The sequence below is a fragment of the Balaenoptera physalus genome, assembly GCF_965194825.1.
Source record: "Balaenoptera physalus genome assembly, chromosome: 8".
Classification (NCBI taxonomy): Eukaryota; Metazoa; Chordata; class Mammalia; order Artiodactyla; family Balaenopteridae; genus Balaenoptera; species Balaenoptera physalus.
This window is the reverse complement of record NC_138887.1, coordinates 108598153-108619278: the sequence shown is the minus strand read 5'-3', so window position 1 is coordinate 108619278 and position 21126 is coordinate 108598153. Positions and strand designations below refer to the sequence as shown.

At 44.2% G+C, this 21126-nt stretch overlaps 1 protein-coding gene across 1 annotated transcript in view; it reads left to right on the top strand.

Annotated features, from left to right (window-relative positions):
• CREB3L2 (cAMP responsive element binding protein 3 like 2) overlaps positions 1-21126 on the top strand; it is a 126630-nt gene that overhangs the window by 882 nt on the left and 104622 nt on the right. The gene's annotated exons all lie outside the window — the stretch shown is intronic.

Sequence of the window (21126 nt, the reverse complement as noted above, 5' to 3'; positions counted from 1 at the left end):
ATATTCTCTCTTTCTCTTCCTTTACTTTCTTATTTGAATTTTAGGAAGTATACCTGTGTGTGTGTGTGTGTGTGTGTGTGTGTGTGTGTATGTGTGTGTGTGTGTTTTGAAAAAAGGTCCCTTCATATTAGGAGGAAGACTACTTTATTTGGCTCCTTCAACTGTTCAGCCAAGAAATCTGCTTCCTCCTTCTTCAGAGGAAAATCAGCAAAGGAGAATGGAAAATCTGAGACAGTGCATATTTCAGAAAGGCTTTGGAGAAGGTGGGGCAGCTCACCAGTTCCTTGCTCAGTCTTATGTCCCAGAGATCCCTTTGGGCATTAAACTGTCACAGAGGACACACATTTCTTATAAAGTTTTCAATTTCAAGTTTTTGGTATTAAATTTGCAAAATGAAATTTTGTTTCCAACAGCCAGCACTGATAATATGACTTTATTGTGAGATCTCTTTGTTTCTTTTTTACAAATGCAGAGTTTGTATAGAGAGAGAGAAAGAGAGAGAGACACTAATGAGAAAATGAGAGGCTTGGCTATTTCCCCTTCATGATTCTTTTAATGGAGTCAGTGCCAGGATATTTGAAACTTTTGCAAAATGGCCTGCAGTCTCCACCCCTTTGGCCTTTGCCTCTGGCTGACGTTATTTTGGGAAAAGGGATGAGGGCCTCCCTGTGATTCCCACCAAGGCATTTGTGGTGGCTGAGAAGGGCTTGTTGAAAACATGCCGAGCGCAGGGCAGAGAGGTAGTGGAAGTTCATGCCGGGTCAGAAGCCAGATGTGTGGTGTGATCTTCTGGGCTTTGCTCACTGAGTCTGTCCCGAGGACACCACATGGGCTGCCTTTGGATTGGGGGCCCAGATGTGCTTCCCGTCGCCAGGACAGAACTCAGAGAACGCTGGTCCTCAAATATCTTCTGATAGCATCTCCAGATGTTTCTCCTGACATAGGCCACATTTTAGCCATTTGCGAGGGGCAGCTCTTCTCTTTCGTCCTCACGAGTACTGTGAAAGTGTCTCATCCCGAAGCTGTAATGCTTTGGGTTGTCTTTCAGCTGGTGCGATGAATTATGCACAGCCTCCACATTCCCTTTCTCAGGCCTCATGACTTGCATTTGTGAGATCTTATGCCAGGGTTTGAGATGCCACCCGTGACTGTGACATTAACTTCAGGCAGGACAGCTTGGACTGGCTCTAACTGACATCTTTATGCACAGTGTCAGGGGTAGAGACCTTACCTTCCTTTTGGTAGCAAGGGCTTAGTTTTTCTATGTCATTGTAATGAAGCAGTGATGGGTGATTATTTTTCTTCTAATTTGATTTTTTTTTTAATTACTTTTATGTATGCCACTTAGGGACGTGTCTCTCTTCTGGGCAGCTCACTCATATAAAATGCCACTCGTCATTGCTGCAAGCCGTGGCCCACAGACTGAGTATATGAATTAGTGTTGAAAGACGTATTGGATTTGGTAGCACAGACGACTGGGTTATATTCCTTCTAAACTAAGGGGAGTTGGGCAGAGATTTGAAAATAGATAACTTTCCCATCTGTTTCTTGAACTCTGTTGGGTATCCAGTTGCAGAGCTGGTTATTATTGCCATTTGATCATAATGAGAAACGGCCTGACCTCCAAGTGGAAAAAGGATGGCCTGATGATGCATTCACTCACAGATTTATTTGTTCTTTCAGTGAATGGTTATTGAAGAGCTTCTATGTGCGAAACACTGTTCTAAGCAGTTGGGATACATCAGTGAACCAAAAAGACCTCAAAATTCTTGACCTTGAGAAGCTTACACTCTAGGCCTGAAGTAGGGGAGAAGGTTATCTCAGCAGGATGAAAAGCCAGAGCAAAGGCTCTAAGGTGGGAGTGTGTCTGGCATGAGCTTATGGTAACATCACCTTCTGTTTTAGATCCCTCCATTTTTGTCAGTTTTTTTCTTGTAAAAATGCAGGTTACTTCTGAGGCAGAGTGCCTGTTTTTGGAATGGCCCAGTGAAACTTTCCAAGTTGAGCGGATTAGGCATCACATAGGGAGTGGAGAGCCTGCAGGGAGGGTAAGGTACAAATGTAAGCTGGGAAATTGGTAAGATAGTATAGCTACCATCTATTGTATATTTATTATCGGAAAGGGAGGGCTGGCTTCATGGGCCTGCCACCTGTGCAGTCCCACAGGGCCCCGCACTTTGATGCTCTGCTGTCACCATCATAAGGTCCTCCATAATTTTTGAACAAGGGCCCACACGTTTGCATTTTGTAGCAGGTCCCATAGATTATGTAGCTGGTCCTCATGAAAGGCATTGTACTTAGTGCTTTACAAAAATGATATATCAGTGGGACTTCCCTGGCGGTTCAGTGGTTAAGACTCAGAGCTTCCACTGCAGGGGGCACAGGTTCGATCCCTGATCAGGGAACTAAGATCCCTCATGCCGCCGGGCACATCCAAAAAAAAAGAGGATATCTCAATAATCCAGTGAAGGAGTCGTTTTACAGATAAGAAAACTGAGGCTTAATGAGTTTAAGTGACTTGGTAAAAGGTCATTTAAACTCAAGTCTACCTGCCTCCAAAGCCCAAGCTCTTGCCCACTATGCTGTATGAATGAAGGATCCAGACTTAAAAGGAACTGAGTCAGAGGATAGTGAGTCAGAAATTGCTGAGTCTGAAGGCAGCTAATATTTAACTGAGGTGGCAGTGCAGCCACCAACCCTTCCTAGCATGATCACTCTCTTTGTTCTAAATAGGGATTTAGCTACCACACGCATGATTGCTAATGCCCTGTTTTAGCAAAACTGTCACCTACCTGATTTTAAAAATATAGAAGTTGCCCGAGGCTGGGATTGTCACGTCTCCGAGGCACCTTCTGTGAGCCATCAGGAGCAGTGTTTTTCTCATTTGGTTAGTTATGAAGAAAACTTCTGGGTCCAGAAGGACAAAGGCTTAGAGGAGACAGTTTCAAAGTCTATAAAATAATGAACCACACAGAGCGAATTTGGACTTGCTCATTAGATCCTGAATTATTAGAGCTTTGGGCTTCCTCTTGAAGCTGAAAAAATAGTTCCCATACGGATGATGAGATATAATTTTAAATCAGTGAGTAGTACATTTAGGAAAGCTATTGCTTCTGGAGTGGATACAAGCTAAAACTGGTTTCAGAAAAGATGGCAGATATAAAAATGAGGAGTGTATCTATTATGGTTTCAAATCATTGCAAGAAGCCTTGTCCCCTCCCCTAAACCTGCCAGGATGTTGGATGTTTCTAACATTCATGTTGTGTTTCCTGTAAGATTCTGTGCAAATTACATTTCTGGGAATTTACTGTGGGATTTTGCAATTTAAAGAGCAAAACAGTCTATAAATCTTATCTATGTATATTATTACATGCACTGACTATATCTGGGCGGATGCTCAAGAAACAGATGGCTGATGTTTTTCTGGTAAGGGGACTTGAGGAACTAGAGGTCAAGAGAGGGAGGGAGGGAGAGGGAGTTACTTACACACTACCCCTTTCGTACTGTTCAAACTTTTACCTCCTGAAAGTATTTAGGAAATGAAAAATGACAACTTAAAGGCACCACATAAAACTGGACTAGAGGTAATTTTAGCCTGCATTTCCTTGGGGAGAGAGGGCGTTCTGGTGCTCACTCAATACCACCAGAGTTGGTGGAGGCCTTGGGTAATGAATAGAGGAAGCAGGAGTGCTTGCTGGAAAAGGGCTTTGAGGATGGAGGATTAACAGTGGGTTTGTGTATGATAAACTTCGTGCTCTTGGTAATTTTCTTACAGCTCAGTTTAGCAATCTGGAAAAGAGGGATTTTATCAATTTTTGCAATGATTATTTTTTTAAGGTATACAATAGGATACCTTTTCTTTGCAAAGATAATGACAGAGGTTCTGCTTGGTATTTCATTTTATTTTATTGAGGTATAGTTGATTTACAATATCATGTTAGTTTCAGGTGTACAGCACAGTGATTCATTTATATATATATATATATATTTTTTTTTTCCCATTCTTTTCCCTTATAGGTTATTACAAAATGTTAAGTATAGCTTCCTGTGCTATAAGAAGGTCCTTGTTGGTTATCTATTTTATATATAGTAGTGTGTATCAGTTAATTCCAACCTCCTAATTTAGTTCTGCTTCTTTTAAATACTAAATTCATGTAAATCCAGTTCTTTGTAGAATTATTAGTGGTTATGTGCTTAAATTTTATATCCAGTTGGTTCTTAAAATGAAATGACTGAGCCCAGAGGGTGGTAGGTGGGGTGTTAAGGGTAGGTTCCACCTGCCTGGTGAGCAGATGTGAAGGCCATCTGGCTTCCACATCCATCGTGATTGCCGGAAGGTGGATGGCCGATCTGAGAGGCTGGTGATTTCCCCTTCCTCTCGGCTGCCCAGAGACTTGATAGGGCTCCCGTGGGATATGGGAGCTTTTGGTTTGATGTTCGCCTCCTATTGTTGGCTTCTGGCCAGATTCTGAGTGGGACCCTGGGTCCTTGTGGCTTGAGAAATCATTACTTCTGGTCACCTGACCTCCACCAATTGAATAAAGGTAATGAGTTCCAGTAAGAGACAGAATTGTGAAGTCAGTATAATTTGTCTTCAAGGCCCTACTTCACCTTTCTTCACCTTCACTCCTGTCATGTTTCCCTCACTTCTTGGACCCCAAGTTGCTCGCTGTAATGGTGTTCTCTTTCCAACTCCTCCTCTTTAATTTTGTTCTCAGGAAAGATTTTTAAGTTTACACTAAAAATTTCAATATTAGTAAAGCTTAACATATGACCCCTAAATGGGCATTTATATTTAACAATAATTTCTTGAATCTCTAAATGGAGAACTTTAGGCAATAGCCAGGTAGTAGGGGAGGAGTATTTGGGGGAACTGGGGGGGAGCTCTCACTACCCCTCTGCATGTGGCCCCTATTCATAAGGTAGCCTTGCATATATGTTGCTGATTTAGCTATGATCTAAAGAATTTTCATTGTCTTGGTGAAAAATCTTTGACTCATTACATTATTGTCTCTGAAATTGTTCTCATTGTGTTAACACGGGTTGGGGGAAGGTGGGCTTGGGCACAGCTCTGAAAGATGAGAGGGCAGTACTGAGTTTTGTACTTGCCCTCTTTCTTGAGTGATCCCTGAGTGATAATATCCTATTGAGCTCTGATATGAAGTTGCTCTGGCAGGAGAAATGAGGCACTGCATCTAGATTAATAATTGAATTAAATGACAATGCTTGCCGCTGCGAGTAACTGAAAACCGATCCACATTGCTTACACAATAAGTGAATTATTCTGTCACGTTGCAAGATGCCTAAAAGGATAGCTACATGTTTGGCTGACTCAGCAGCTCCTCAGTTCGTCATGGACCTAGATTCCATCCATCCGTATGCAGGTTTCATCTTCAAGCTGGAGGCAACCGGAAGACAACTCATACCCATATGAGTTTCAGGTGTTCCAATAAAAATGACAATATCCAAAGGGAGAAGAGAGGTTGTGTCTTCCCTGTGTCCTTTTTTAAGATGGAAGAAACTTTTTTTAGATGCCTACCAGCTGATTTCTCTTCCAGCTTTATTGTCAAGGATTGGATCACATCATCATTTCTGAACCAATGGCTGGAAAGGGATTTACCTGATTGGCTTAGATTAGTCATGTGGGAATGGAGGAGCTATTGGAGCCTCAACCAGCATGACCATGTGTAATGATCATTAGTAAAATAGTCTGAGGTGGCAGACCTTTCCTTCACTAAAAGGTGTGTTCATTTAGCCAATGGCTGTTTTTCTCACAAAGGTGGGCTAGCAAATGGAAAATGTTTTAAAACATTTAAACATGGACTATCTCTGCAATGCATGCAAAGGCTATCATGGAGGGGGTACTGCTGTGTCCCAGCTCACGAATGAGGAAATGTAGAATTAACTGTATTATCTGAACTCTCTGCGTCAGGGCCAGATATCAGGGCTGGAGGTAACTAGCTGAGCCTGTAATCATGACCACGGTGCAAGACAAGAATGACTTGCTCTGTTCGAGGTCCACACAACCTCATCTCCGCAGGCAGAGAGCTGAATGCCATTTTTCAAAGAAGCTGTTTTTCCTGTTGCATATGGCTATTCAAACACTGATAAGGTCAGAGTGTGCCTGTTTGCTGCTTGAACTGCCGGCCTCAGCCCTGCAGGGCTCTGACCTGTCTGTGGACTGTCTTGGGGCAAATGGCCTTAGGCTTTGGCTGGGAGTTTGGTAGGACTGAGGGCCTAGGGCTGCAGAGTGTCTGAATTGCTTGTCAGTGATTTTATGAATGAGGGAGTAGTGTTTACATTCCCTACCTCAGTAGAGTCAAGCCTGAAATGAAATGGTGAGATTCACCATTGGTGTCAACCTTGAGTCTATTCCCCCTTCTCCCGGCTCACCACGTGCTCTCCGGCTCTTCCAAGTGAAGCTCCAAGTGACCTCATTTTTTCCCTGAATGGAATTGTCTAGGTTACCCACAAGGCACATAGGAGGTGATGGCTCCTTTTATCTATGGAGAATCTGAGGCCTCGAGCAAAAAAGAGACCTCAGCTGGAACACAAGCTTTTTAAAGGCAGGGGACGTGACTGTCTTTCCTATACTCCCAAGCACAGGATGCTCAGAGATATGTAATACTTGCTTGATGCACAATTGCGTAGAGTGAGGCAGTCTTGGAGAATGAATAAGCTCAGTGGCCTTGGTCTCTTTTGTTAATGTATTTTTTTAAAACTCTGGATGCTTGTAAATGCCTCTGCAAGTCTGAAAATTTAATATGAAAGTGACTTGGGTAGTTTGATGTCAATAACTTTTCTTGTTTAGTTTTGAGACCCAGATGGGTGGGAGGATGATTCTATAATAGTCCCAGTTTCCGCTAGAGTAGAGTTGAAGGCAGCGTTGTGGAAAGGGTGTGCCTTCGAGCCAGGCAGATTTGGAATCCAGGGCCACTGGTTCTCTGGTGACCTTGGGCGAGTAACCTCTCCTCTTTGGGTCTCAGTTTCTTCACATGTCACTGCCTAGCCCATAGTGTACACACTTTTTCACCATCTCCCCTAAGTCAAATGTCTTCTTTCTGGGGAAGAGGTATCCCCACCTCAGGAGTCTGATATCATTCAGGAAGCACAAGGGACCTGTAATTATTCTCTCTCAGGCATCTTCATTTCCTCTCCTGCCCAGCTTCTGCCTTCTGCTGTAAACACAGGTCTCTGCCTTGAACACATGTTTGCCAGATGCTGTTGCCCCTCCTTGCTCCGCTTGTTTTTCCTCTCTTGTTTACTGCCAGGTTTTCTCAGACAAGTAGTCAATAGCTGCGGCCTCCATTTCCTCAGTTTTTACTTCTGCCTCCTGTATGTTCTGGTTCCTCCTGCTGCCTGAAGGTTCTCCAACTTCTCTCTAACTGCTCCATCCACTAGTTTTCTCTCCATCCTTACCTGGAAGGCCTCATGGGAACATTTGGCAATATTGACCGACCACACGTTCATCTCGTAACTCGCTCTTGCTTTGGCTCCCATGATACCCTGGGAGGCTTAGTTTTTCCTCCTTTGCTGGCTGCATTACCACCCGTTAAATGTGAGCGTTTGGTACTTGGCCTTGTGTTCTCCCTGTACACTCTCCTGGGCTCCTCCATCAACTTCAATACAGCTGGTTCTCAGATCTTTACATCTGTTAGTTGTCTGTGGATGGAAACTGGGAGATCTTTGGAATATGACCCAAGATCTTCTGGGCCCTCATGAGCTGTAGAGTGGCTCTGGCTTGGTAACCTTTGAATCTTCCTGGTGCATTACTTTGAGAAGAGCTGAGAACACTTTGATCCCCCTTATCACCGCACCCCTGTTATCTCAGGGGATGTTTTGTGACTCAGCTCTCCTGCAGTGTAAACCCAAGAGAGGCTCATGAGTCATTGCTGGGACACAGCTGTTTCTTGAGTCAGTGTCACCCATCAGATGCAGGCTGTGTTTTGACTGGGTTCGTACTTATTCTTCAGCTTGGGAAGCACTTTTTTGGTGTTCTGCGGTGGTGTATCTAATTTTTTTCTAGGACTGAGTGGAAGGTCAGTGCAAAAGTCAGACATAAGTTCTTAGATCTTGTACCATTGATCCTTCTGGTGTGTATAGCTGCTGTCGAGCTCAGTTACAGTTGCCTGAGGTTGAATTGCCTGCCTTTGAGTTGCTCTATTCTGGTGTAATTTATTTATCTAAACTTTATTGACATTACTGAAGAGATTTTAAAGAATTGAGACGGGTGACGCTGAGCCACTCAAATTTGTATGCCTGCTTCTTGTTAGAAGTATCTTGGAAGAGAGTTTTTCTTTGGAAAAACTCGTTGTAGTACAAGTTACTTCACATCCTCCGTCTCAGTTTATCCTGCTGTAAAATGCTGCATTTGTATTATGGTCCCAGAGGTTCCTTTTAACTCCAAAGTTCTGTGCTGAGTATCATGCTCTCACCCTTGAAAGTCTCTGATCTTTAAAAAATGGGTGATTTAAAACAACAACAGCAAAGGTCAGTTGATTACCTCTTTCCTTTGGGCACTCAGTTGGCGGGTATAGTTTTGCATTTTGTAGCCTCTGTTTTCTGACTTAAAAACCTTGCTTCAGTAAAACCCAGACAAAATAAAGAATGGAAAAACAGAGAGACACAGAGGTAGGAAACATTTTTTTTTAACATCACACACACACACACACACACACACACACACACACACATACACAACCCTCTTCAGACTTCTTGGCAAATTAGAGGAGTCTGGGGAAAAAAAATCTACAAATAGTTTTCTAGTCGTCTGAGTGGAAAATCTTGGTTTTTTAACATTTCATATCTTGGAAATGTCTGAATAGTTTTTGTTTAAAGGGAAATTCCTTTTGGCTGAGAAAGAGCCTGCAGGATTCAAACTGATAGGGTGATTTTTTTAGGAAACTTGGAGGAAACAAGGATTTGCGATGAAAATGCTTTCTCACTAGCCAATTGTGTCAAACAGACATTTAAATCCAAGGTTACCAGTCATAGCATTTGAAAGATTCAGCCATTAACTCCTTGCTTCCCCTCGCTTCCTGTCTGTACATCCTGGGGAAATATCTCTCATCACTGGTCCTTCCTCCAATTTGAGGAACTTAATGAACTGCTTTTCTAAACATGTGCATGTTCTAGGCAGGAGGATATACATTCTTGACCTTGTGGTTCTCCCAGAAGAGTGGGAAGGGAGATATGTAAAGAAGTCATTCAATCACAAGTCATTAAATATCTGGTGTACATTTTGCTTTAAATCTGCGTTCAAAGTACTTCTGGCACACAGAGGGTGGAACAAGAGATCTGAAGGAGATGAGTTGGAGAGCCTCTCACTGAAAAGGTGATATTTGCATTGGGTCCTGAAGTATAAATAGGAGTTCTCCAGGCCGTGGGAACAGCAGATACAGAGTAAGAATGTATAAAATATCATAGTTGATTCTGGGAATCCCAAGTGGTTTTATGTAGTTTCGAGTAGGATGCCCTGTGGGGAGTGTTGGGAGATATGATAAGATCATACAAGGTTTGCATGCTTTGTTAACCGTTTGGATATTCTTTTGTGGGCAGTAGTGTGGGAAGCTTTTAAGACTTTTAATAAAAAAGAGACAGGGAGAGAAGTGTGTTTTGGAAAGGAAACCCTAGTGTTTATGAAGTATGGATTGGAGGGGAGAATTAATGGCAGCAAGATGATCTGCTGGCTGGCTATTTCATCCATGAAGTAGAACAAGGCACCACGAGGGCCTTGAACCAGACAGGGAGCAGCACATGAATACAAGAAAGGGTTAGGAGCTGGACGCGAAGACTTGCTGGCAGTGGGGCACGCGAGGGGTATGGGAGGCGTCGTGGTTTCTGATGCGGCACACTGAGTTGCTGGTGCTGCCCTTTGTGCGGGAAGATGAGTTTGCTGGGGAAGATAATGTCAATTTTGGACATGGTGATGCTGATGTGTTCATGGAGAGGTACCTGAAAGGCATTTGGAAACATGGGTCTGGAGTTCTGGAGAAAGGTCTGGAGATGCAGATTTGGGTGTTAGGAACCTCGTGGGGGAGAAGTGAAGCCAATAGTCCTAATAAGATAGTCCAGCGAGGTCAGGGGGAGAGGGAGGAGTGTGAGAGCAAAGCTGAGAATGAAGCCCTGGGGACACTTGAAGCGTTAGCAGGCGAAGAGAAATCTGCAGGTGGAACTCAGAAGGAAGCAGCAGAAAGAGTGGAGAAAATCCAGGAAAATCCAGGATCCAAAGAGGGGAGGGTTGCTACGGAGTGGTCAAGATAAAGAAGGGCTGAGTATGCTCTTCAGCTGCCTGCCAAGCACAGTGTGGTGTTAGCTCAGGGGGGTACCGTGTCCTGGAGCCGCAGAGGTCCCCCGGGGGTCTGGACCTGTGGGCATGCTCTGTGGCTTTGTGCCGAGGGAGTGCAGGCCTCGCTTCCAGGCAAGAGCAGAAACTGCATGAGGGCAGGTGCTGGGAGGAAATATGCATGGTAGATAATATGTACAACAGTGCCTCTTTCTTTCCTTTTGTTTTTGTAAAATCAGTCCTCAAAATTGGCCCTGGAGACTGTCCCCGAGCCCGTGCAGTATTATGAAGGTCCTTTCTTCATTCTTCTCTCCATGCTGAATCCACCTATTTCTGATGTCCTTCTCATGAACGAGGAGTAGTTTGTGCCTGGGTCCCTTGGTGCATGTGTCATTTAGGGGTCTCAGGCTTTGAGGCATGCAAAAGGAGGGTCTCTGGACTCATTAAATCTGTATAAGACAGTTGGGATTTATCAAATGCCTAGAAGGCTTGAGCCTTTTCCTTTCTATATTTCTGCTGACTTCCCACTGAGAAAGTATCAAGTGGACCCAGTGGTTGCCAAAGATAAGTTTGATCACAGAGACATCAACAATATTCACATGTTAGGAAAATAGAAAAAAAAAACAAATTGACCCCATTTTTAATGACATAATAATAGGAGCAGGTGAGGACAAATGGTTTTGTAGTAAGAATATGAGCCCGAGGGCTTTCCAGTGGAAGGAACACTAAAGTAAATGATGCCGCTTCAAAGAAAATGTGCAGCTCCAAGCAGTGCCTGGGTTTCAGGACCTACAGAGGGGACTCTGGAGGGCACCTTCCACTCCTCCCCGTGCCCCCTGCATTATGGGGCTCGATTCTACCTTTGCTGTCTGCTTCCCTGTATCCAGGATGTTGCTTTCATGGCCCTCAGCCCTCCTGGGGAGATGAGGAACAGCAATGGGAGGAGAAGTCTGACCCCAGGACTGAAGTTGGGCCCAGGAAACAAGGGGGTGGAGAATAAGGAGAATTCTGCTTTCCGACTGACTGCACAGGGAGGAAGCGGGCGGCCCTTCTCAGGCCAGAGCAGAACAGATTCCTGTGAGGTGACACCGAATTGAGAATTCACCCAGCACAGTTCAGCTACAGTATGGGTTACGTTGGTCTCTTGGCTTACTGGGAACCGATTACTTTTTTTTAATATATATATTCTTTTCCTTTATGGTTTATCATAGGATATTGAATATAGTTCCCTGTGCTATAGAGGTAAGACCTTGTTGTTTACCCATCCTATATAAAATAGTCTACATCTGCTAATCCCAAACTCCCAGGCCTTCCCTCCTCCACCCACTCCCCCTTGGCAACTGCAAGTCTATTTTCTACCTCTGTGAGTCTGTTTCTGTTTCATAGATAGGTTCATTTGTGTAGTATTTTAGATTCCACATGTAAGTGATATCATATTTGGTATTTGTCTTTCTCTTTCTGACTTACTTCACGTAGTATGATCATCTCTAGTTGCATCCATGTTGCTGCAAATGGCATTATTTTGTTCTTTTTTATGGCTGAGTAGTATTCCATTGTATACATGTACCACATCTTCTTTATCCATTCATCTATTGATGGACATTTATGTTGTTTCCTAAATGTGAATAGTGAATAGTGCTGCTATGAATATAGGGATGCATGTATCTTTTTGAATTATAGTTTTGTCTGGGTATATGCCCAGGAGTAGGATTGCTGGATCATATGGTAATTCTATGTTTAGTTTTCTGAGGATCCTCCACACTGTTTTCCATAGTGGCTGCACCAACTTACATTCCCACCAACAGCGTAGGAGGGGGAACCGATTACTTTCGATCATGTTATTTCAATAACAATATGTCTTGTGAGTTTGAAGCACCTGTGTTACAAATTTTAAAAAAATAGCCTGAATTTTTTAGAACAGCTCTAGGTTCACGGCAAAACTGAGCAGAATGTACAGAGTCTCCATACATTCCCTGCCATCCGCCCGCCACGCACAACCTACCCCACCATCAGCATCCTGCTGTTACAAACTTTTGGAAGGTGGATTCATAAGCTGGGGTTACCTGTGGCAGCTTTTGACTTTAACTTTGTTTTTTGAGATTAGTCACAGCCAAGCTCCCTTTTGTAATCCAACAAGAAGCCAGGTTGGTCCACAAGAGCCTCAGACATATGCGTGTGTACATAGACTGTCCCTCCACGCGCCCCCCCCCCCACCGCCCCAACCTCTGCCCTCTTCCATTTACAAATGGCTTAGGAACTGGACATTGTCCTTTGGAAAGGAGGGTGGGATTGAGTGGGGGACATACTGTATTGTTTTGTAATCACAGAACCTGAAGCCGATCTTTGTAGCTATGACTTTTAACTTCCTACCCTGAGATAGTATTCATTTCTGAGGCACTACCAGGAGTTGTTTTTCTGGTTCTGCTCTGGATTTGCAAGTTTTCTCTCCAGGGCTCTCCTGCAGCCCATGACCTACATTTGGGAGCAGCTGGAAGGCCTGGGGCTGTGGGCTGGGGAGGCCTAGGAGGTCAAGACCAAACCCAGATGGAGACTAACCTGACCCCCTTGGGTTCCAGGGCATCATGCTCTAACTGAAGGTGCCCAGTGACCCTGGCAATCTTAACGTACACATACATTTTTGTGTTTGATGAGAAAGAGAGGCAGAGAAGTAGCAGCCAAAAAACCATTTGGTGTTTCAGCTGTGTTTACATATTAGGAACATGAGGTGGTTTTATTTTATTTTATTTTGTTTTTTTTAACATCTTAACTGGAGTATAATTGCTTTACAATGGTGTATTAGTTTCTGCTTTATAACAAAGTGAATCAGCTATACATATACATATATCCCCATATCTCCTCCCTCTTGCGTCTCCCTCCCACCCTCCCTATCCCACCCCTCTAGGTGGTCACAAAGCACCAAACTGTTCTCCCTGTGCTATGCAGCTGCTTCCCACTAGCTATTTATTTTACATTTGGTAGTGTATATATGTCCATGCCACTCTCTCACTTCGTCCCAGCTTACCCTCCCCCCTCCCTGCGTCCTCAAGTCCATTCTCTATGTCTGCGTCTTTATTCCTGTCCTGCCCCTAGGTTCTTCAGAACCATTTTTTTAAGTTTCCATATATATGTGTTAGCATATGGTATTTGTTTTTCTCTTTCTGACTTACTTCACTCAGTATGACAGACTCTAAGTCCATCCACCTCACTACAAATAACTCAATTTTGTTTCTTTTTATGGCTGAGTAATATTCCATTGTATATATGTGCCACATCTTCTTTATCCATTCATCTGTTGATGGACACTTAGGTTGCTTCCATGTCTGGGCTATTGTAAATAGAGCTGCAATGAACGTTGTGGTACATGACTCTTTTTGAATTACGGTTTTCTCAGGGTATATGCCCAGTAGTGGGATTGCTGGGTCATATGGTAGTCCTATTTTTAGTTTTTTAAGGAACCTCCATACTGTCCTCCATAGTGGCTGTATCAGTTTACATTCCCAGCAACAGTGCAAGAGGGTTCCCTTTTCTCCACACCCTCTCCAGCATTTATTGTTTGTAGATTTTTTGATGATGGCCATTCTGACTGGTGTGAGGTGATACCTCATTGTAGTTTTGATTTGCATTTCTCTAATGATTAGTGATATTGAGAATCCTTTCATGTGTTTGTTGGCAATCTGTATATCTTTGGAGAAATGTCTATTTAGGTTGTCTGCCCATTTTTGGATTGGGTTCTTTGTTTTTTTGATATTGAGCTGCATGAGCTGCTTGTAAATTTTGGAGATTAATCCTTTGTCAGTTGCTTCATTTGCAAATATTTTCTCCCATTCTGAGGGTTGTCTTTTCTTCTTGTTTATGGTTTCCTTTGCTGTGCAAAAGCTTTTAAGTTTCATTAGGTCCCATTTGTTTATTTTTGTTTTTATTTCCATTTCTCTAGGAGGTGGGTCAAAAAGGATCTTGCTATGATTTATGTCATAGAGTGTTCTGCCTATGTTTTCCTCTAAGAGTTTTATAGTGTCTGGCCTTACATTTAGGTCTTTAATCCATTTTGAGTTTATCTTTGTGTATGGTGTTAGTGAGTGTTCTAATTTCATTCTTTTACATGTGGCTGTCCGGTTTTCCCAGCACCACTTACTGAAGAGGCTGTCTTTTCTCCATTGTATACATGAGGTGGTTTTAAATCAAAGGAACCCAGTGTTTCCTTTCGACTTAAATACAGACTTATAGGAGGAAACTGCAGTTAAGCTTGGCCCAGCTGAGAGGTGGATGGTTGAGCGGATTGAACATGATGAGTTTTCAGCTTTCTTATTCCCACTCTTCCTATTTCTGTTGTGGATTCTGAATGTCCTGTTGTCTGCTGATCACTCAACCACTGGGGCAGAGGGTTGGTAGAATAAACAGGGATTTTGGAGTCAGCACTGACTTCATAGCCCTTATCACCACCAACAAATTATTTATTCAGTGCTTCCCAGCTCTGTCAACATGGCACTAAGAGAAAATGATGATATCTGCCCGGGGCATTGAAATAATGGATGAGGCTGGTCACAGCCCAAGGGCTCTGTGGGCTCTAGCCTCCACTCAGGGCATTCCATAGGCATACTTGTTGGGAAGCTACCAGAATAGTGGTGAGCACATCATAGGGAGCCAATGAAATATTTGCCAAGTGAATAGATGAGTGAATGATTCTGGGCTTACGACCTGGTTCTGGCACTCCCTACTCTGGGTACCTTTCTGAGGTTGTTTCACAAGGCCGTGATAGAGGATGAGTGACATGATGTAAGTGAAGTGTCTGTCTCCATGTTGGGTACATGGCCTCTGCTTAGGAGATAGTAGGTTCCTGCCCTCCAGTTTTCTATTCCAATAATTTCAAGGAGGCATAGGAAGAAATGCTTGCTGAATTCTAAACTGAAGGAGAAAAATTAGTAAATAGAATAAAGCTTCTCTCATGTGACCCAGTTATTTTGCTTATTTCTCTAGTTTTACCGAGATATAATTCACATAGAACATGTGAGTGTCAGATATACAACATGACTTGATATATGTATATATTGCAAAATGATCACCACAGTGAATTTAGTTAGCGTTCATCATCTCACAGAGTTACCATTTTTTTTCCTTGTGATGAGAACTTTTAAGATCTACTGTCTTAGAGACTTTCCAATACACAATACAGTATTGTTAACTGTAGTCACTATATTGTACATTACATCCCCAGGACTTATCTTATAGCTGGAAGTTGGTACCTTTTGGCCACCTTCACCCTAATGTGGCCTAATTGTGATGACATTCGGGGGGGGAAACCTGAAAAGTTTTTTCAGTTCCTACCTGAATCTTTTTAGGCTCAAGGCCTGGTATTGATTTGCATGACTGAGTTCACACTTCGATTTTTCAAGCACCTGCTTCTGCAGAACTGAAATTCTTTGTAGGTTTTGAGGGGGGTGGGGATTGGTGGCAGGTGTTAACATTCTTCAAGTCACAAGAGGCAAGGCATGTAGGGGCCGGCCCATTCCCTATTCCTGCCATCACCTGAAACAGCCATCTGTGACTGAGATGATTTACATTGCTTTTTTAATATAAATAGCGTTTCTGGGTCTGACTGTGATAAACTTAAGAATTCATTAATAGGAAGAGAGTGGGAAGGAATGGTAAGCGTGGTGTGGAACAGCCCCTGGGGGCCCTGCCCACAGCATCAGGGGTAGTGCTAAAGGGCTCTCCATCTGCTGCGGCACTCCCTGGCCCCTGGACCTCCCCAGCAGTGCAACTTTGAGTGCTGTTGGTAAGCTGCAGCAAACGCGTTAAAGCCACAGGCTCTCCTTCTGACCCAGGGCCTGAACTGACCTTCCAAAGTAGTTGATGTAAGTAGAGTTCAGCAAGGCAACCTCCCCTCAGTCTGCCTGCTTGGGAAGCAGAATTCTAAGTTGGTTTTCTCTGGCTGCCTTTTGTGTGGGCCAGCTAGCCTTCTAACAGAAGGTCCATAGAGATTCTGGCATGTGAACGGACCCACATCCATCATGCCTTGTTATTATCTTGGCAGTTTCAGTAGAACTTTGAGAGGGACATGTTAGAAACCTGTGTCCAAATCTTCATCCCCTCTGGAAGTTATAATTTTTATTTTAAACAAACACACAAAAAAACCCATTGCTGATAATGGGGTGAATGCCAAAGAGAGAAAAATCCTTAGCTGTAGAGGCTAACAAGTTTGAATGAGTAACCTGATGGTTCTTCTCTATGGAGCTGCATATTTGCAAAACAGCTGGCAATTTGGGAGACTGGTTAGCCCTTCATTGGTTTTTCATGAAATGCAGATGATTTTCATGGAGAAGTTTATTCTTTGGTGTTTTCCAACCAAAAGAAAAATATCCTGGTAGGTAGATTTTTTTTTTTTCTTATTGCCCTTTTGAGAAACCACTGCCTGAGCCAAATTTAGAAAACAAAACAAAACAAAAACAAACCAGAAACAAAAGTTTCAAGATTGCAAGCGTATATGTCACTTGGCTTTAAAATACAGTAATTGAAACATGTAAGGGGGCCTACTTTTGAACCAAGAAGTCTTGATCGAGGCCATCTAGGACTGGTATAGTGGTTGAACAGTGCCTGTGGGACCCAGGACTGTCCCATCTTTTCATTCTGCCATCTTTAGCAGGTAGACCTTTATCTTCTTGGGCATTACCTCACGACTGCCAGATGACTGCTTTACCTCTGGCATAACATCAGCCTCCCCGATAGGGAGAAAGTGAGAGGGCAAATCAGAAGAGGGTAATACCTGTACTTGAAAAGCCAAGGCTTGCTCTGAGGTCCCCAGCAGAATTCCTCTTAGGTTTCGCTGGCCACCCCTCACTGAGGAGAAGCCAGGAAGGTGTTTTAGCTGGATACCTTGTTACCTTGAACAAGATTGGCATGTCTGATTGTGAGGAGGGAGGGCAAGATGGACATTGAGTGGTCAAGCAGCAGTGTCTGCTGCACCACAAAAGAACATTTTCCCAAACTTATAGGATCCTAGGTCTGGTAGGGACCTTTGAGGTGGCCAAGCACAACCCCTTCCTGCCACAATAAGGGAATTGCTTTATTTCCTTCTACTTTGGCTCCATGTGCCCAAGACCCCAGTTGCACTTTTGGGCACTCCTGGGCTGGGCTGCTCATCCCTGGATGTGTAAACTGCCTGGAATGTGTAAACTGCCTGGATGTATAAACTGCCTGGAATGTGAGTGGGCTACGAAGAAGTCCTTTTCACAGGAGAAGAGAGTGGCAGGGATGCAGGCAGTGTGTGTATGGGAATCCAAAGGTCTGATTATGCTTTCTCAGGAAAAGCAGCCAGCCAACAATAATTACTGGGTCACCCCTGAGTGCAGAACCTGGAATCCAGTCTCCTGGAATGATCACAAAAGCCAAAGAAGACTCAGCCCTGCCCTTGAGAAGCAAAGCCTAGCAGGGCCCCCAGAGCAATGGCACATGTGTGATGCGTGCTGACGGTGAGGAATGGCAATGGTTGACCAAGTATCCAGGCCAGGAAGGCAACCTGGAGGCATTGGCTTTGAGCAGGAATTTGTAAAGATCTGCTATTTGGTGGAGAGTGATGGTGTGTAAAAACACTGATTTGAGGGTAAGCAGCTTTGCCTGGTTGGAGCCATTTAATAACACTGGCCTCTAGCCTGGTGTACTTTCTTTAGAAGAGCAGCCTTGAGTTGACAGTGTTTATGGAGTCCTCCCTGTGTGCAGAGGGGGTGTTACGATAGGCAGATTTATTGGAACATGTCAGAAAGACCACTATCTCTGTACCGGCTTTCCCTGTGAATTTTCAATTTTAATCCTCTCCTTTTCCTAGGACTGACTGGTAGCCCCGACATTTCATTTCTCCTTTGCTTCTCCTGTTTGAGATTCCTTCTTTGGGGGTGCAGCCAGTATCCTCAGTGCTGGATCTGTGTGCCCGATAGTGCTCTGGAGGGCGTCCTCCAGCCTTGCCTCTGGGCCATGTGGTAGAGGAGGCAAAAATGAGGCGATCAGTGTCTTAGCGGCTGTTATGCCCCACAGTGGACCAGGTGTGGTGTTTGGCATTGAAAGTATCTGGTGTATTAGTCTGCTTGGGCTGCCTTCATAAAATATCATAGACTGGTTGGCTTGAACAACATACATTTATTTCTCAGAGTCTGGAGGCTGGGAAGTCCAAGATCAGGGTGCCAGCAAATTCTGATCTTGGTGAGGGCCCTCTTCCTGGCTTTCTTCTTGCTGTGTCTTCACATGGTGGAGAGAGGGAGCAATCTCTGGTCTCTTGTCCTCTTCTTCTAAGGGCACTAATCCCATTATTGGAGTCCCACCCTCATCGCCTCATCTAACCCTAATTACCTCTCAAAGGCTCCATTTCCAAATACCATCACATTGGGGGTTAGGGCTTCACTGTATGAGTTTTGGGATGACACAATTCAGTCCGTAGCACTGGGGATTCACTGGAGTTTCATGAGGCTCCTAATTAACAAGTAGGGGTGACCAGACAGTGTGCTTTCTACTGGACGAAACCTGTAACAGTTGAAAACCTGAAGAGTGGCAGTTCTTTAAAGCTGAGATCATGAACTCAAGTGGGTCTGGGAACCTCCTGGAATGCTCTCCAGGATTTGTAGGTATACTGCACATGTGCATTTTTCATCACATTTTCAAAAGGTATTCATGACCCCAAAATGTTAAGAGTTACTGTCCTGGAGACTGTACTTCTAAAGTGGAGGCTGAAAGGGGTCAGGTCTGTGCACAGCCGGTGTCCACTGCCAGCATCCTGTGTACATGGATGAGACCACCCCGCCCCCGTGCTACCCCCTCCTCCCCCCAGCATTCCAGAGAAGCCCTGCCCCCTCTTGCTGCTGTGCACTAATTAGACTCTGACTGCTGACAGGTGAGCTTACCACCCAAGAACTAAAGGAGCTCTTTCCCCAGAAACTGCATTGTTTGTACCTTAAACCCTTTGTTTTTTGGGAAAAAAATTTTATTTTATTTTTTAGAGAATGCATAAAAAATGAGTGGCTTGCATCATAAGCCAAAAAAAAATTCTTGCATATTAAAGACATTTCATAGTATTCTCAAGATACTGACTCAAAGTAGGCAAAAGTTGAAGCTGCCTTTTCTGACTATAAGTGGAGGGGTCTGGCCCATATATTCATTCATCACAGCCAGGGCTAAACCCTAGTTCGCCCTTATTTTTCCTCCTTCTCTACTTCCTGGTCCTCCCACATCACGAATTCTTCTCTACATCCATTTTGAATTTTATTTGACTTCATATTATGTATTTCCTTTAAGCCATTTAAATCATTTTTGAAACGTGGTGACCGTAAATACATTTTAAAAGCACAGACCTTCCTAGAATCTGGGCTTAGCCTAAGGCTGGCTCACTCCTGACCCAGACACAGTCCCTAAAGGATGCTGGAGGCATTGGCCTGGGTTTCATCTCCCCATTCCCCACCCCGGCTTCCTTCTTCTCATCTCCTTCCTATCCTTTTTCTCTTTTTGTGTCTTTTGCTCTCCTGGGCCTTTCCCTTCTTCTATGGCTGTGCCCTAACTCTGCCACTGTTTCTAGAGCTTTGCTCAGCCCTGATGGTATGAGGACCCCAACTCAGGGTTTGGAATCTGTTCTTAGATTCTCCTGCCTCATTGCCAGAACTTGTGGTCTGCAGCTGATGATGGCATTCTGGAGGTTGTCACATTAATGGTGCACATTGTTAAGGGGGGACTGGAAATTGCAGTAATGACTTTCCAAATCTATGCAGTAGCTAGAGACCCAGAAGGGGTCACATTGTGGAGTAACTGGGCCAACGTATAAATAAAGAGCAGGAGTAGCCAAGTGATGAGCTAGTCACTCTTAGAGGTCACTGAGGAATTTTACTGGTTAACAGTGGAAAACTTCTTTCCTATTTTGCCTTTCTTGTTTTTTTTCCCCCTTCGGTTGAAATACTGGGGACCTCCGGGTCTAATGGTTCTGTCACCTACACTGAGCAAGCCTGGTCCACTGGTTGGGGAAATCTGGGTCTAGTTTTGCTAGTTACTGGTGTCTGTAATGCTTGACTCCGGGCACCAGCAATCCGTCACACCCCTTTCTCCAGTTATGTTCGTCCAGGCCTAGGGGCGTGGCCCACGAGTCTAGGTTCTTCTAACTGGGCCTCTGGGCACCTCCTTGGCTGACCTCACCCACACGTTGCTTTAGGCCCAGTGAACCCACTGGAATAGTAAGGCTCCTGCTGTGACCACATCCATTGCCTATAGCAAAGGTTCTTCATCTTCGCTACACGTCATAATTACCTGGGACCTAGTGCCTGGGTCCCAGCCCACGCGATTCTGATCTAATTGGTTCTGAGATGAGGCCTGGGTGGCAAGATTTTTTTTTAACAGCTTCCCTGGTGATTCCAAAATGAAACCAAGGTTGAGAACTGCTGGCTGGGGGCTTAGCTACTCGAAGTATGGTCTGTGGTCTGGCAGTATCGACATCATCTGGGAGCTCGTCACTGATGCAGAATCTGCTCCAGAGTTTCCAAATGATGATCTGAAGAGCCACGCTCCCAGCTGATTCCTGTGCACGTTCAAGTGTGAGAACCCGTGGTTAGAATGTCCTGCTGCCCCTCCTGTGAGGGATAGAACCCCCAACCTGGAACACTGCACCAAGTACTGATGCCAGGTCAGGCTAGATGGACCCCAAGAAACTGACTTGCCCCCCCATGAGCCCTTTCTGGGGGTCAATTCTACACCTGGATTAGGCTCCCTCCCTTTCCTGACTAATCCCTTTTCTACCTGTCTCCTCGGAAGTCCCAACAGTTTTCAGTGACAGGGATACAAGGGTCTAGGCAGCAATCCTATTCTGAAATTGGAGGCCA